We start from the raw sequence: 8,164 nt of genomic DNA on the forward strand, positions 1-8,164 counted from the left end.
TTATTTACAATTAGCTTACAAAAAAAAGGAACAGCATTCAAGATTTGCTCCTTGGATACGTTCATTTAAATACAGAACGTTTAAAAGGAGATTCTTATAGAATCCAAGGGATGACAATCTTCTATTATTTTTTTTTAAATCTTTCCCAGTGGATGTAAGGCAACAGAAACTTTTTCTTACATAAAAGGGGGAAGAGAATCTAGAAATCCCATGCTTTTTGTTTCTTTTACCATTAGCTTTGATACCAAAGTCTTCAAGTTTTGAAACTGGAAAGAGTCTCAAGTTCAACATAATTAAATCATTAAATGTCCCTGCATCTGCGATTCACATGGTAACTGCTAAAAAATTGATGGTGTCCCAAACCTTTTTATAGATTATTTTTCTCATTATATTCAGCTCAAACTCCACAAATATCACAAAAACCTGCGATTACAGTAGTGCCATAAAAATATAAAGTTGACAAAGTCTTCTGTTAAGAACAGATGGGCCTTCAGAGTTCCAACAAATGCAGATTAAAAGCTATTATAAAGTATGAAATCAGGCCATTGTGAAATTTCAAGTCAGACTTTTAACAAAAGGCCATGCTTCATGTGGTCCTTCTCATTTGTAAGGCCTACAGCTCTGGGTTGCATGGAAATTGAGCTGTAGCTTGTTGGTGTGTTGAGTATTGATGTGATTTAACATAGAAAAGAAGAAATCTATGCAATGATCAGATAGAAGGTATCTCTGTATGCAATATAGGGTATATGCTGCAGTGTGAGTAGATACTTTGATTGGCAGCCCTAAATGTGAATCCCCTTTCCAAGTTTGAGAAATCACCAAATTATGAGTTTTAGTGGAAAGCAGAGCTATCTCTCCCTGTGAGAGCTGAAAACACCAGATAATTCTTAACTTCCCTGAAAGTGTTGACACAGGCAAATAAACTATATTGAGATAGTTATATGCAGCCACAATAGATATTTTAAAAAATCAGAATTAATTGCATTTGCAACAGCATTTTTTAGTGATATTTACTTTGAAAACTCTCTCTGACCCAAACACATAATAATTACACATCAAAAGAAATCTAAAATAAGTAGTATGTGGGTAATACTAACTGCAGGAGAGATATCTGTGTATTAGTGATGGGTTGAGGCTATGGGCTTGTTGGACTGAAAGCCCAAGAACAAGCAATACCAGCCAAAAGTTTAGCTACTGGGTAGCCAAAAAGGTTAGAGTAATTCACACAAGGTAGGGAAGTGGAGACAGGCTCACAAACCCAGAGGCCAGGGGAGTAAGATTTATTTCATTCCTTATGGAAGAAGCCTAAAGAAATTATGCAGACTGCTGCTTGGGGCTAGAACTAGAACCAATTTGCAGGTCCAGAAAGGTAAAATGACAGTCAGATAGCCTTTGAACCTGGGGTTGAATTAAGACCCTGTTGACTTTGATGTGTTTCTGAGATCACAGTGAAGCAAGAACCCCCAAATGGTTAGAACCATCTTTATACTGTGACCCCAGAGGGACAAGAAGAGGCATGTTCATAGTTGCCGAATTAAGGAGAAATAATACAGATGCAAGTAAGAGCAAGAAAAAAAAAGGAGGCTACAAGATTACAAAATGCAAGAAGAAATTTAATGCATTCTAAGACAATCCACAAAGTGAGCATTTCACTCCATAGGACATTAAGCTTATATGATAGTGTGATAACAATTTGAAAATAAGTGTGCTAAAAATGCTTAAATTTGACCAAATCAATTAAGAAATAAAACAGATATTCTAAAGAAACTGATATATGTGAAAATAAAAGAATCTCAGGGATTTTGAAAATTTCTAATATATGTTCATCTAAACACCACATCAAAAGAACAAATTATTAAATTATGGAAAATCTCTGAGGAATGCAGGATGGGTAAGAGAAATAAAAACAAACAGAAATACAAAAGAGAAGATAAAAGCTGTGGAGGACAGATTGAGATGCTTCCACCTTTAAGGAACTATAGAGGGTGAAAATGAATGGCAGAAAGTAATAACTGGAAAGTAAAATAAATTAGAATCCTTGCAATGAAAAAGCAGCTTGACTATGCAAAGATCACAATTAACATACAATATAAACAATTAAACAGATACACAGCTAAATCTTTTAAAACAAAAAGGCAAAATTTCAAAGATGAAAAGATCACAGCAAAAATTACTAGAGAAATGACCCATATACCCCCGGATTAACAGTAATTTGATTGGAAGAAGAATTTTCTCCAGCAAAACTAATGAAAAAGGATAATACCATCAGAGAGGAAAAGATAACTCTCAACTTATCATATTTACTCTCCCAAACTTATAACTTGAGCTTGAGAAACAGATGATGGAATTTAAGATATATAAAGACTAAGGAAATTCATAAATAAATATATGTGTATGTATAACAAGGCATATTTGGAGATAACAAGATTTTATGTAATAGTAAAAATAAATAAGGAAACTACTCAGAACTTTAAAAATATTCAAAACATGAGGAAAAACTGCAGCTTTCTTAAAGAGCAAAAATAGACATGAATTCATGGAAGTGTATAGCCTAATTTTGTTCTAAAGAATATACATTTCTGCTGTTAAATGAGAGAAATAAGTTTTGATACTGTATGGTACAGTAGGGTGATTACAGCTGCTAGCAATGTATTCTATATTTCAAAGTAGCTAAAAGATTTTGAATAGTCTTGCCACAAAGAAATGATAAATGTTTGAGACAGTGAAGTGGTGAGCACCATGACTTGCTCATTAGACAATGTATGAAGACAAATTAAATAAATGTAATTAAATTAAATAAATAAAATTAAATAAATGTAAGTAAATATGGACAATTAAGTTTGAACCAAACAATTTTAATAATCAGCATAATAAGGAGTCAGATCTTCATGAGTTTATAAATTTAACCCAATCCTAACCAGTTAAAAAAAGTTTATGAACAGGTATTTTTCCCTGGGGCTCGAAGGATGAATATAAAATTCATTTAGAGTTATGGCACCAATGGCCAGGAAAGCAATGGTGAGGCATCTACCAACAACAGATGTAAAAGTATACTATATATCTTTTAAGTAACAATATTTTGATACTGGTATACAGATACACCAATAGGAAAGACTAAAAATCCAGAAATAAGTCTTACTGGGCATATACTTAACCATATAATGCAAGTGGTATTTCAAGTCTATGCGGTGGGGGGAAGACAGATTTTTATTTGTTCACTCTGGGTGCAGGGTCCCAAGGCCTTGGGCCATCCTCCTGGATTGCTTTCTCAGGACACAAACAGGAACTGGATGGGAAGCAGGGATGCGGGGATTAAAATCGGCGCCCATATGGGACCCTGTTGCAAGGTGAGGGATCCTGGTGCAAGGGGAGGACTTTAGTCGCTAGGCTACCGTGCCAGGCCCATCTAAATTAGTTTTAAATGAAGGCAGATTTATTTTATTAAAAAAAGCATTTAAGATCCAAGGGAAAATGTGGGTAAGTCCCTGTAAAACGTGAGAGTTGTAAAAAAAAAAAATCCTTATGTTTTAAAATCCAGAAGTAATATGAAGAAGTATTGCTGTATTTCATTACAGTTTTAAAACAGCATCAATAAAATAAAAAGAGAAAAAACAGGAATGTAGAACTTCTGAAAAATGGACCTAAACTCAATGAGAGTTAACTCAAGACGTAAAAGATGCAAGGTGTGTTGAGAGACCAGTTCACACTTAGCAGATCGGCTGAAGCTCCAAAGCAACATTGCTGCTGGGAGCAGAAAATGTGAAGGGAAATTTGACACCAAGTGGAAGATGCATTTATGCTGTGACCAATAATCTCACTTAAGTATCTCCTTTAAAAATAGAGTTCCAAAAATTCCAAAAGATGTAGGTTCAAGTATATACAACCAACTATTTTTAAGAGTGAGAAATGGTTTTTGAAGAAGCTAGCAATAATTATTAAAAAGCAGAACATTCACTCATTCACAGGTAGAGCAGATGTTATTTACAGGAAGATACCACATGTTTTATTAGTTTTAATGTACTCTTCTTTTTTTTTACTATTTTTTTGCATTTATATTTCTTTTTTTATTTTGAATTTTTGAATTATGTGGTATAATTTCATATAGGCTGGAATTCCCCCCTAAACTCCCACCCCCCAACAGATTTTTCCCATTTTACTACAGGGGTATAGTCCTTCATGAGGAATCACAATTACATCAGTCTCTTGTTTACACCGACTCTGCTGGTACAGACAATGGCAGACAGTCCAGCATCCCGCTGTCTACACATGTCCAACAGTTTCATTGGGAATCCATTTTTTTCATTTGGAAGTAGGAATGAATGTTGCATTACACCCCACATCTGGATATGTTCATTGTTGACCTTGTTTCATGGCTTCTCACTTATGGAAATGTATATAGTGATGGAGTACTGGGGTCCACCATTACTATTTTATTAATATTGAGCAGGTTAGATATGACATTATTCCCCGTCTTTCCTCCTGTTCTCCCTCCTCTCTTTCTTCGTTTTTAGTTTTTGAGATAACATTTTATATTTAAACTACAGTAACAGGCTTAATGTTTCACTGAATAAGTTTAGCATGCAAAAAGCAAAAAGATCTTAGTTGTTAGTTTAGTAGGAATACAGACAAGAGCTGTAATTAACAATTAAATAGAAAAGTGACAATTTCACCCACATACAGTAAGTTACAATCACAGATCATTAAAGCTATAGGAGTAGAACACTTTTTTTAAATTGGAAAGGCAGATATACAGAGAGGAGGAGAGACAGAGAGCAAGATCTTCCATCTGATGATTCACTCCCCAAGTGAGCGCAATGGCTAGAGCTGAGCCAATCCTAAGCCAGGAGCCAGGAGCTTTGCCGGGTCTCCCACATGGGTGCAGGGTCCCAAGGCTTTGGGCCGTCCTCGACTGCTTTCCCAGGCCACAAGCAGAGAGCTGGATGGGAAGTGGGGCTGCCAGGATTAGAACCGGCACCCATATGGGATCCTGGTGAGTTCAAGGTGAGGACTTGAACCACTACGCTATTGCGCCAGGCCCTAGTCTAACACTCTTAAGCACTGCTTTGACAAAGGTATAAAACAAAATTTTACAAAACTATATTTGCAATGATATTGATACCCACAGACATTTCTTTACTTGTTTATTTATTTATTTATTTATTTACTTTCTGGCTGTTTTAAAAATTTTAGTTCCTACATATAGGGGAAAACACGAGGTATTTGTGTTTCTGAATCTGGCTTATTTCACTCAATATGATGTCCTATGGTTGAGTTCATTTTGCTATAAATGGTAGAATTTCATTCCTTTTTAATAGCTGAATAATATTCCACTATAAACACTAACATGTTGTTTATGATTAGAAGACAATCAGAAAATAGCCCCAAATGTCTACCAATATGGACCTGGTTAAGTATGCTGAGGTACTTGAAAGTGTGGAGCCTGGAACAAGAAGGAATCAGGGGATAGCAAGGGCGCCAAGGTGGACAGGCCTGGCACTGCTTGACTGCCTGGGTTGCTGAAGTATGTAGCTTCTGATTGAGCCTTCTAATTTCTTGCTACTGATGCTCTTTCCCGGGCTGCAGCCTAGAAGGACAGAGAGGGAATCTCAGTTGCGGATGGAGAAGTAGCTTACTATCTCCTGCTGTCCACCCCTGCCCCAGCCTTCATGGTGGACTGTGACACAGAGTCTATGCTGTGGTGCTATTAAGGAGTAAGCAATAGTGGGTGATCAAGGTCTAAGGAGGTGATGAAAGTATTGCTGACTTTGGTGACAAAACAATAGAAAAACCTACGTACGCAGCCAATTAACTGATTCACCTTGGTGTAGGTAATGCTTGGGCTTTGATGGAAACAAGTGATCTTTAAATATTTAAGCACAGAACATGAACTTCCTGTAAATACTTCAGAAAACAGGGCATTCACTGCTAACATAATTGAATTGTTCAATGTTCCAGGCTTGTACATTGCTATACAGGCTATACTTGTTTTAGAACATATATTGACTGGTACTGCAATAGACAGTAGAGGATGTGTCACTCATGTTACTCTCGTGATTGAAGACTGCGTGATTGGCAGCCAGTATTAAACATATTCCCATCACAGAACAAATGAAGCATTTCATTCACCAACTGATGAGAGACTGAGAAGTAGGAAACCCTCCAGAAAAATCCCTGCCAACTACTACAGCAGTAAAGGAGCACTTGTGTTACTTCAGCCCATATTTAGTAAAGGAATTGAACAAGTCCAAAGCAGATGGGTCAAAGCGGAGTAGGCAGTACACTGAAATCATTGCTATCTCTAAGGAAGAGTTTTCTCTGTTGGTTATAGAGAAATTCTGGGAACTGAAAATTTTTGTTCATCTAGTTTGCTGCTCCAGATTTTACAGGAGCTGTAGGTGAGGTAATTTACAACTTCCCTATTGAAGTCAGTTCTTCTCTACAAGAATATTATCCTTTCTGGAAGTTCAGTTATGTTCTGGGACCTAGGATATGATCCACAGTGAAATTAAAAAATAACTGTAGATGCCAGGTGGAAATTAAGTGAGGAGTTGAATGGTGATAGATTGGAGCCAAAGCGTGTTGATGTACAAGTCATTGTACACCATGTGGAGTGATAAAAGTTTGGTTTGGAGGATCAATGCTGGATTCCCTGCTCGAGTTCTGCCAAGGACACCAGGCCGAAAAGGGTTACAAAGAAATTGGACTTTGCACAAGTCATCACAATCCAATGTTTGGAATAATTTCAGAAAATTGACTTTTGAATTCCTGAAGTTAGAAAGATGGAGAAGAGATCATCTTTCTGACCAGCTGGTTTGCCTGGATGGCTTGTTTTGAGGTTTTAAATGTGACTTTAAAGCCAAAAATGACTATATATGAATATTTGAATAAGTACACCAGCATGTACTTGTAGAAGAAAACCAACATGATTAAGCAGTTTTCTGTAGAATGAATATTTGAATTTTTAAAAAAGATTTATTGATTTTTATTGGAAACATAAATTTACAGATGGAGAGACAGAGACAGAAATCTAGAGCTTCACTCCCTAAACAGCTGTAAAAGCAGAGCCGGGATGATCCAAAGCCAGGAGTCAGAAGCTTCATCCAGGTCTCCCATGTGGGTGAAGGGGCCCAAGCACTTAGGCCATCCACCACTGCTTTTCCAGGCAAGGACCAAAAGTGAAGCAGTTGGGACAGGAACCAGTGCCCATAAAGGATGTCGGTGCTTACAGGTGGAGGGTTAGCCTGTGAGTCACCACACTGGCCCCTTAATATTTGAATCTTATGTGCAAGAAAAAGAAGTGTATTTAGTTTTTTCTATACCTTAGTATTTTGTATAGTGATGCATTATCTAAAACTTGATGGGATCTAGCAGTGTGTATTGTTCATATTGTATATTTCTACATGTACAATGCCAAAGTTTGTTTATGTTTCATACTATATATACTGTCAAAAAAGATAAGAAATTATAGAATTTTGTTGAGGAAATATCATATCTAAAAAGCAGGAATTCAAAAGAAAATGTATGTCTTGTAGAAATAACAAATGGAAAAGCAACCATCAGTGAAATGATTCAAGAATGCAACATTTCACCATTAAATGGATCCACCAATTGAAAAGCTCAGTTCCCATTATGTCTTCACAAAATATCAGAATATTGTAGAACCTGCAGCTTCTAGAAAGGAAAAAAGCAAATTATTTTATATGAATGCAAAAGATTCAGAATGTTACACTTTGCTCAGCAACAATGAAATCTAAATCTAATGGGGCAGAAGCATTCTAAGAACAATTTAACAATTTAACAATCAGCTAAACTAATCAATTGAGTACAAGGGTAGAATAGAGGGTTTTTCTCCCTTCAAGACATGCAAGATTCCAGTGTTTTTTGCCCCTCAAGAAAATGAGAAACTAAACCAAGACTGAGGAAGACATGGCATCCAGGCTGTGAGGACTGTGACAAAGAAAGGCGGAAGGAAGTCCGCAATATTACTGGTGCTATGAGATCTCTGAAAGACAACTGCATGGCAGAGAGAGAGCAACCATTAGTTTCTAGAAGGGATTTCATCAAGAATATACAATTGATAGACTCTAGTATATATATTGATATGTGGTTAGGATGTCTACAGCAAAGGGGCAAAATTTTAGGGGGAAGCTTTTGTAAACAAAGC

General features: G+C 36.5%; 1 pseudogene; it reads left to right on the forward strand.

The window, feature by feature from the left end:
- The first annotated feature begins 1,516 nt into the window (after positions 1–1,516).
- Positions 1,517–6,754, forward strand: LOC118760437 (actin-related protein 3-like; annotated as a pseudogene).
- The last annotated feature ends 1,410 nt before the right edge of the window (positions 6,755–8,164 follow it).

Source organism: Ochotona princeps, chromosome X (assembly GCF_030435755.1).
Source record: "Ochotona princeps isolate mOchPri1 chromosome X, mOchPri1.hap1, whole genome shotgun sequence".
Taxonomy (NCBI): domain Eukaryota; kingdom Metazoa; phylum Chordata; class Mammalia; order Lagomorpha; family Ochotonidae; genus Ochotona; species Ochotona princeps.